Source organism: Enhydra lutris, unplaced genomic scaffold, assembly GCF_002288905.1.
Source record: "Enhydra lutris kenyoni isolate GAN:26980312 unplaced genomic scaffold, ASM228890v2 scaffoldscaffold27, whole genome shotgun sequence".
In the NCBI taxonomy this organism is placed as follows: domain Eukaryota; kingdom Metazoa; phylum Chordata; class Mammalia; order Carnivora; family Mustelidae; genus Enhydra; species Enhydra lutris.
In genome coordinates, this window is record NW_019154111.1 from 13,323,127 (window position 1) to 13,333,578 (window position 10,452).

Below are 10,452 nucleotides of genomic sequence, written 5' to 3' on the forward strand. Positions count from 1 at the left end.
CTCGTCTCTAACCTGGTGGCGGGCTGCAGAGGGCACCTCACCCAATTCCTCAAGAGCATTAACGCCATCTACATACACAGTTCTTTGGTCAGGGCCATGAGAAACTCTCCTATGTTGACAATGCATTACAGTACTTGATTGGCTACAAGTGGCTTCTTGATTTCTGAGTCATTCTCACCAACTATTTTGGCATTTTGAGGTCACACATTCAATGTTGACTCTTTGGTATTTGTCTCTGGGCCCTCCACTCAAAAAGAATGGACGTGAATGTATCTGAGGAATGTCATGGGTGTCCTTGAGAATTTGGTTGCCTCCTTATGGTTCAGTTGTCATACTGGCCAGAATTTCGAGCCTAATTGTTGCAGTGCTCCATTTTCTTCTTTTTCTAGTGTGTCTTAATTTGCAACTAAGAGCATCAAGTCAGAGAGAAAGGACAATATGGGAAAGGGCCCAGGTAATCTACCTCCTCTGAGAGGTAGCACAATAGATTTGGAGTTAGAGACCCAAGTGGGGCCTTAGTAGCTAAGGACCTTTGAACAACTTATTCTAAGTCCCTATTTCTTCCTTTCCAAAAAATGAGACATTGTCAATTGTGTTCCTATACATGAGCAGTGAACAACTTGAAAAGGAAATTACAATGGCAATTCCATTTATAGAGCACCTAAAAGAATTACATACATAGAAATAAATCTACCAAAAAAAAAAAAAAAGAAAAAAAAAGAAAAGAAATAAATCTACCAAGGAGGTAAAAGACTTGTATACTAAAAACTACACAATATTGCTTGAAGAAATTAAAGAAGATCTAAATTAAATGGAAAGACATTCTGTGTTCATGGATAGGAAGATGTCAATATCACACAAAGTGGTCTACAGATTCAACATACTCCTTATCGAAATTCCAATAGCCTTTTTCACAGAAATGGAAATACTGATCTTCAAGTACATAAAGAATTGCAAGGGGCTCTGAATAGCCAAAACAATCTTGAAAAGAACTAATAAATTTGGGAGACTTACATTTCCCAACTTTGAAACTTACTATTCAGTTTCAGTAATTAAAACAGTATGGTACTGACATGAAGACAGCCAATAGAATAGAATAGGAAGCCTAAAAACCAACCCTCATATATATGGCCAACTGATTTTCTACAAGGGTGCCAAAACTATTCAATCAGGAAAGGACAGTTTTTTCAACAAATAGTGATGGGAAAACTGGATATATTTAAGTCTATATATCAAAGTCTATATTTAAGAGCTAAAACTATAAAACTTTCAGAAAAAGACATCAGAGAAAATCTGCATGACATTGGCTCTGGCACCAATTTTTAGTTGACACTAAAAGCAGAGGCACTAAAAGAAAAAAGATAAATTGGACTTCATCAAAATGAAGAACTTTTGTGCATTAAGGGATACTATCAGAAAAGCAAAAACAAACAAACAGCACCCTATAGAATGGGAGAAAATATTTGCAAATCATATATCTAATAAGGGATTAATATCCAGGATAAATAAAGCATTCCTAAATCTCAGCAATAACAACAACAACACAACTTTAAAAAGGGGCAAAGACTCAAATAGGCATTTCTCCAAAGAAGATCTACAGATGGCCCAAAAGCACATGAAAAGATGTTCAACATCATTGGTCATTAGAGAAATGCAAAACCACAACGAGATATTACTTCACTGCTACTACACTAGGATGGCTATTAAAACATACACACGAAGGTAACAAGTGTTGGCAAGAACAGGGAGAAATGGGAACCCTTGTGCATTGGTAGTGGGAATGGAAAATGGTGCAACTCATATGGAAAATTTTCATGGTTTTCTCAAAGGCTAAACATAGAATGGCCATACGACCCAGCAATTCCACTTCTAGGTATATATCCAAAAGAACTGACAGCAGAAAGTCAAACAGATACTTATATAGGAATATTTACAGCAGCGTTATTCACAATAGCCAAAAGGTAGAAACAACCCAATTGTCCATTAACATGAATGGATAAACAAAATGTGGTATTGCATGCAATGGAATATTATTCTGCTATAAAAATGAATAAAATTTTGATGTATGGTATAACATGAATGAACCTTGAAAACTATATGCTGAGTCAAATAAGCCAGACACAAAAAATCAGAGAGCAAATGACTCCACTTATATGAGCCACTTAGGATAGGCAAATTCATAGAGACAGAAAGTAGAATATGGTTTACTAGGGACTAAAGAGGGAGGAAAGGGGGGTTATTGTTTAATGGGTACAGAATTTTTGTTAGGGATGATGAAAACATTTTGGGTCTAGATCATAGTGATGGTAATACAACATTGTAAATGTATTTAATGCCACTGAAGTATAAACTTACAATGGTTAAAATGATAACTATTATGTTTATATATATATTATAGCAATTAAAAAAGAAAAGAGAAAAAAGCATATTACTATTTAGCTATAAGGAAACTAATGAGGTTTAATGAGAAGTAGCATGACAAATCTTGGTCCTTATGTGCTTAATAACTATTGGTTTCATTTCCCTTCTTTCATCTCCAACATCCTTCTAATGGGGCCATTTCAGTAGTTTCTGGAAGTCCAACTAGTAGCCAACATTGCAGAAATGTGGATGGTCTGGGACTGCGCTGGATGGCAGGTTTTAGGTCTTTTCTGGGCAGTGACAATTTTTGTTTTTATGCTAAAGATTGAAGTTTTCCAGGGACACCTGGCTGGCTCAGTTGGTTAAGTGTCTGCCTTCAGCTCAGGTCATCATCCCAGTGTCGTGGGATCAAGTCCTGCATGGGGAGGGGTGGTGGTGGGGGGGGTCCTTGCTCAGCAGGGAGTCTGCATCTCCCTCCGCCTGCTGCTCCCCCTGCTTGTTCTCTCTCTCTCTCTCTTTCTGACAAATAAATAAATAAAATTTTTTTAAATGAGGTTTTCTTCTTCTCAGTAAATGGCACCACAGCTTGCCTGGCCAGCTGCCCTGGCCAAGAACCTTAGAATCATCCTCAACTCTTCCCTTTCTCTAACATCTTGTACCTAGTCCTCTCAGCTACATCTTCAAAATATGTCTAGACTCCAACGATTCCTCATCACTTCCATAGCTGCCAGCCTGGTCTGCGCTACCAGCCTCTGTCACCTGGGCCACTCCAAGAGCTTCCTAATACAGCTTCCTGTTTCCCCTTACCTTCCTACAGCCTATTTTCCAGTGCCAGGAGAGTCCTTCTAAAATATAAATTGGGCCATATCACCTCCGTGTTCAAAACTCTCTGATGGCATCTCGTCACATTTAGAATATAGTCTCGTCATGACTTCATCAAGGCCCTGTTGACCCCTGACAACCTGGAGCTCATTTGCTACTACTCTTTTCCTGGCTAACTTTGCCTCAAACATGCTGTTCTTTTTGCTGTTCTTTACATACATCAAGCAAGCTCCTGTCTCAGGACCTTTGCACTCATGCTCACTCCATGTTCTTGCTTCATTCAGGTCTCCATCCAAATATTCCCCCTGAAGAAGGCATGCCTTATAAATCACTCCAAAGAAAATAAAATACTTAAGTATAAATCTGACAAAAATAAATATAGGATCTGTAATAATAAAAATTATAAAATGCTGATGAAAGAAATAAAAGATAACCTAAATCCTTGGAGAGACACACCATTCACGAATGGGAAATTTCAATATAGGAAAGATGTCATTTTCCCCTAAACTGATGCCCTAAACCTCTAGGTTTAGCATAATTTTAATCAAAATCTCAGCAAGTTTCTGTATTAGATATAGACAAGTTTATTCTAAAATTTGTGTGGAAAATGAAAGGCTCTAGATGAGCCAAAACAATTTTTGGAAAAGAAGAATGAAGTAGGAGAAACCATTTCTCAATATTCAGGCTTACTTTAGAGCTACAGTAATCACAACAAGGTAATATTGGTGGAAAGATAGACACATTCACCAATGGAACAGACAGAGATCTCAAAAACAAGCGCACAAATATGCCCAATTAGTGGAGTATTATTCTGCTATAAAAATGAATAAAATTATGATATACGGTATAACATGGATGAACCTTGAAAACTATATGCTGAGTCAAATAAGCCAGACACAAAAGGACAAAGAGTGAATGACTCCACTTATATGAGCCACTTAGGAGAGGCAAATTCATAGAGACAGAGAAGCAAAAAAAAAAAAAAAAAAAAAAAAGAAATCAATGGAAGAGGTATAACCTTTTCAATAAATGGTACTGGAGCAATTAGACACCCATAAGAGAGTATGAAACTCAATGTACACTTCACACCTTATACAAAAATTAACTCAAAAGGAATCATAGACTTAAATATAAATGTAAAACTATAAAACTTCTAGGGAAGAACATAGAGAAAATTTTCAGGACCTGTGATTAGGCAAAGAGTTCTTAGACTTAACAACAGAAGAATGACCAATAAGAGAAAAAAACTGATAAATTGGACTTCATCCGAATTTAAAACTTTGTTCCAGATGACACTGTTAAGAGAATGAGAAGACAAATTACAGACTGGGAGAAAATATTTGCAAATCACATATCTGACAAAGGTCTAATGTCTGGAATATATTTTATTTATTTGTTTATTATTAAAGATTTTATTTATTTATTTGACAGAAAGAGAGAGTACACACAAGCAGGGGGAGTGGCCAGCAGAGGGAGAGGGAGAAGCAGGCTCCCCGCTGAGCAGACAGCCCAACATGGGGTTCCATCCTAGGACCCTGGGATCATGATTTGAGCCAAAGGCAGACACTTAATCGACTTATCCACCCAGGTGCCCCTGGAATATAATTTTTTAAAACTCTCAAAACTAAGCATTAAAAAAACCCAAAAAACCAGCAATTCAATTAGAAAATAAGCAAGACATGCACAGACACTTCACCAAAGAAAATATATTGGTGGCAAATAAATACATGAAAAGATATTCAACAACATTAGTCATTAGAGAAATGCAAATTAAACCACAATGAGATATTACAACATACTTATCAAAATGGCTAAAATGAAAAACTGTGATTAACACCAAATGTTGGCAAGGCTGTGGAGAAACTGGATCACTCATACGTTGCTGGGGAATATAAAATGATACAGCTCCTCTGGAGAACAGTTTGTCAGTCTCTGGAAAAACCATACATACACTTACCATACAACCCAGCAATCACACTCCTGGGCATTTAGCCAAGAGAAACAAAGCCTTATTTTCACGCAGGAACTTGTACACAAATGTTCGTAGCAGTTTTATTCATAATAGCCAAAACTGGAAACTAATCAAGCATCTTTGGTTAAACAAACTGTGGTACATCCATTCCATGGGAAAACTACCCAGAAATACAAAGAGGAAAAACTATTGATACATGTCACTTGGATGGATCTCAAGCGAATGACAGTGAAAAAAACTAATCTCAAAAGGATACTTACTGCATGTTTCCATTTATGTCACATGAAATAACATAATGATAGAGATAGAGAACAGACTAGTGACGCCAGGGCTTAGTGCTGGTGGGGAGGGATGAGTGAGGGATGAGTGTGGCTACAAAGAGGTAACACTGATGGGCCTTGTGATGATGGCACAGTCGAGTGTTTCTTTGTAATAGCTTTATCGAGTATAATTTGTATATGTAGGTCACTACCGTGATCGTAGTGATGACTATGCAAGACTACACCTACATTAAAATTACCTAGAATTATGCACACATACTCAACTGAGCGCATGTGTTACTGGTGAAATTTGAATGAGCCCTATGGACTGCATTGATGTCACTTTCTTGGTTTTGATACTTTACAGTAATTGCATAAAATGCTAACATTGGGGCAGATGAGGGAAAAGTGCATGGGACTTCTCTGTATGTTTCTTTGCAACCTCCTGTGAGTCTATAATTGTTTCCAAAATAATGCTTTTTTTTTTTTAAATTTGAGGCATTTTAAAACTGCTTCATCCAAAACAGCACCTCTTCTATCACTCTCTACCCTCATATCCTGCTTTATTTTTCTTCATAGCCTGTATCTCTCCCTAACATTTAGTATATGTAATGTATAAGTTATCACATATTTGTATAAATCTATACCATCCAGTAGAGCTAGGAAGGCAGGAACTTGTGTTCTCCACTGTATGCCCAGTCCTACAGAGGCACCTGGTCCATTTGTCTTTGTTGACTACATGAGTGTACCTGCCTTCCTGTAGATGCACATTTCCTTTACTGTGTCTATAAGTAAATTGGCCTTTACAGCCTTCTGCCAGAAACAACACCTTTATCAAGGTATCCACCCCAGACTCTCTGTTCAGAGAAATTTCAATTGTCTTTTTTTCAGTAATAACATTTTAATACAAGCAATTCTCTAGTGGGGAATAAGCAATTTGATTCCATTCTGTTTATTCCTTCCTGGCTCCAATCAGTTCTTTTAGGAATATGTCCTCGTTTAGTGTCTTTCCGGGATAGTTAAACCTTCAGCTATGAGAAGGCAGCTAAATAAAGGTCCTTGAATCTGACAGAGTTCACCCTGTGGTCCTCAAAAAGAGCTTTAGGAGCCCAAAGCTTCAGAATGAGTGGTTCAAATAAAATGAAACAATTTTACAAGAGAAACAGTACAAAGAAAGACCGTTAAACTCTCAGCCATCTTTCTTATTACAAATGGTCATGACTCACTTTGCTGCGGATCTGTGGAAGGCGGAATAATGGGTCCTAAAAATGTTCACATTCGAATCCCTGAACCTGTGAATAGTACACTTTGCATGGCACTTTTGCAGATGGATGTGATTAAAGTTAAGGACCCTGACATGGGGGAGATTAGCTTGTGTTATGCAGGTGGGTCCAATCCAATCACTCGAGCCCTTAAAAGGAAGAAAACTTTTCCTGGCTGTAGAGAACGGGACAAATGGTGTTGCAGACTTTAAAGACAAAGAAGGGCCTTCAAGAAGCCGGAGAAGTCAAGGAAAGAGATTCTCCCCTGGAACCTCCAGAAAGGAATGCAGGCCGCCCAGCACTTTGATTTTAGCCCAGTGAGACCCATACCACGTTTCTGATTTACAGAACTATATGATAATGAATTTGTGTTGTTTTAAGCACTAAGTTTTTGATAAGGTGTTACAGCAGCAAGGAAAACTACTAGGGTATCTTTTTCTGATTATAGCTTTTCTATTAGCTTTGCTTATAAGCAACAGAAAGCAAGTTGAGTTTCCTTAAGCAAACAAACCAAGCTTTTCAGGAAGCCTTCAGTGTCTCTGGGAACCCAAGACTGGACAGCAGTGGAGCTGCACAAAGGTTGTAGGACCATAGTGAAAGCTGCTACCCGCAGCATCCTTCCTCTGCCCTTTTTTTTTTCTCTGCCTTCCCACCCCCCATCTGTTTCATTTTTCTCTTTCCGTAAATAGACTTTCTCTGCTACTTAGGGCATAAAGTGTAAGAAGGCTGAGCCCCAGTTTCCACTTGCTTCTCTTTCTTCACCAGACCAGTCAGCTCAGGCTGTGACTAGAATCTTGTTCCCAATTCCAAATCCCAGGGAAGGAACCCTGTTACGGGTTGAATAGTGTTTCTCGTTCCTCCCTTCTAACCCCCTCAGTACCTCAGATTGTGACTTCCCTTGGAAATAGGGTCATTGCAGTTGTAATTAGTTAAGATGAGGTCATACTGGAATAGGATGGGCCCTTATTCCAACAGGATTGGTGTCTTTATAAGAAGAGGAAACTGGGGGGCACCTGGGTGGCTCAGTGGGTTAAGCCTCTGCCTTCAGCTCAGGTCATGATCCCAGGCTCCTGGGATCAAGGCCCGCATCAGGCTTTCTGCTCGGCGGGGAGCCTGCTTCCCCCACTCTCCTCCCCCCCCCCCCCCCCCCCCCCCTCCCCCCCCCCCCCCCCCCCCTGCCTACTGGTGATCCCCCTCTCTCTCTCTGTCAAATAAAAAAAAAAAATCTTAAAAAAAAAAAAAGAAGAGGAGGAAATTGGGACACAGACACAGAGGGAAGACTGCCACATGAAGATGGAGGCAGAGGTTGGAGTTAAGCTGCCACAATCCAAGGAAGGCCAGCCAAGGCTACAGCTCTGGAGGCTTAACTAGAAGCTGGAGGAGGCAAGAGAAGATCCTCCCCTAGAGGTGCCAGGAGGAGCATGGCCCTACCAGCCCTTGATTTTAAACTTCTGGCCTCCAGAACTATGAAATGATAAGTTTCTGTTGTTTTAAGCCACCCAGTTTGTGGCTCTTTGTTACAGTAGCCCTGGCAAAGTAATGCAGTGCCTACAACTGATCCAGTTAGCTCTGTCAGCGAGACCATGTCTTACAGTACAAATATGGTTCCTTAAGACTCACCCCTATGGCTTGAGGGGGAGATAGGGAGCCAATTTCCAAAGAAGGAAGAACCACTGTGAACTCGGCTGGTGCACTGAAAAGCTCTCCACTCTCGCTCCCGACAGCTGGGATCAATATGATATTCCATTTTTTTGTTTGTTTGTTTGTTTTGCTTTAATTATTTTACTCTCTGGAATGCAACTAGTATGTGTGACAGATGACTCTCAGTTACTTCTTTCTCATACCATAATCTACTTGTCCTGACATTATTAGTGATCACCCCTTCCTCTCATCACTGTGTTTATTAGTCAGTGAGTACTGATGGTTGAAAATGCTTCTGGAGTATCTATGCTCTTCCAATCATCTGACTGATTTACCAGGTTCCTGGTGTGGTGGTGAGAAGACTCTAGAGGCTTAACTTCCAATATAAATTCTAGAGTCTGGTTACTCCCCACTTTATCCCCTTCTCTAAGTGTTTTATCTATGACAGTTTGGAATATCTAATTACTCTTAACTTGTTTTTGTGAGGAGAGAGTACGGTTTACAAAATGTTCCTGACCTCTTTAGAGTAATGGCCTAGGGGAACTCTTCCGGTTCCAGGGGAATCGAAAGAAAGAAAGAAAGAAGTTTTCTATGTCCCCTTTTTGAAACTGGTCCCTGACCCTGTTAACATATCTGCTCTTTGGGATGGGAACATGTCAGAAAATAGCATATTAAAGGACCCACATATTAAACTTGTAATAAACATGTGCCTAGCACACAGTAAACGCTCAATAAATGTTAGGCGATTTTTAGAACCAAGGCCAGACAACGCCCACCTCAAGCTCTTGCCAATAACCAACAATAGCTCATTCCTAGATTTCCCCACCTTAAGAGATACATGAGAGTGGGAAGTGAGTGTCCTAGGCTGAATAATGACCACCCCAAAATGTCCATGCCTTCATTCCTGGAACCTATGTGTTTATTACCTTACAGAGGAAAAGGAACCTTATAGATGTGCTTCAATTAAGACTCTTAAAATTGAAGATTATTCTGGACAACCTGGGTAGGCTCAATATAATCAGAGGGACACAGGAGAGTCAGAGTCAGAGAAAAAGAAGGTGTGACCACAGAAGCAGAGGCTGATATATTCTAAAGATGAAAACGGGGGCCAGACAAACAGCCTCTAGAAGTTGATAAATGGATCCTCTAGGGCCCTCAGAAGGAACTCAGCTCTGATGACGCCTTGATTTTAGCCCAGTGAGACCCATTTCAGATTTCTGACTTCCAGAACTGTAAGATAACAAATCTGTATTGTTTTAAATGTGAGGTAATTTGTTACAGCAGCAATAGGAAACAAATTCAGAGGCAATCATTATTTCATGGAACATTCTGCAAAATTTGCACTCTTGGACTCAAAGTCCCTGTTTACATAGTTGGGTTTGAGGCCCACAGACCTAGCAGTACTGTTCTTGCCACCTCACGCCAGCCAGATTTTCTTTCTCTTCACGTCCATCCATCTGGTCTGATCTCCACCACCCCAAGAATTTTCTTCTATTCACCCATCTCTGGGGCCTAGATCTTTGAGACTAGGGTTATTAGAAACCGAAATCCAGGCAGCAAATTAAAATGAAACGTGAAATACCAATGAGAAACTATTTTTAAAATCGGGGCATTTTCTCTCCCAGCATCAGGCCAAATAGAAATAAGGCTTGAGAAACTGAGAACCAGAGACACTGAGAAAGGTATCTAGCTGGCAACGATGAACTGCAGTATCAGCTTCTGAGCTTTTGCTAAAGGCCCTTTAAGGCCTGGGACTTGGGCAGAAATTCCTGACCCTTTTGTTCAAGCCCAGGAGGCTACATACGATGAGACCTAAGTAAGAGTATAGTTTGGAGGTAAGCAGTCTGGATTTGAATCCTGGTTCCGCGGACCACCATTCCCGTTCACCTATTCCAAGAGGCCCCAGATGAGCCTCTTGCCAGTCGAGCTCCTCCAAGCCGGTGTGAACCGGGGAAATGCGTCACCCCAACTCCTAACCCAAACGACAGTCCGCGTCACCAAAAGAAAAAGTAAAAAATGCTTTATAAAATGTATCTTGGACACAAAGAAAGCGCGTTTTCCTCTTCTCTCAGAATAAAAGGCCCTTACTTTTAATTTTTTTATTTGTGATGATTTTATTATTATTTTTTTCTTT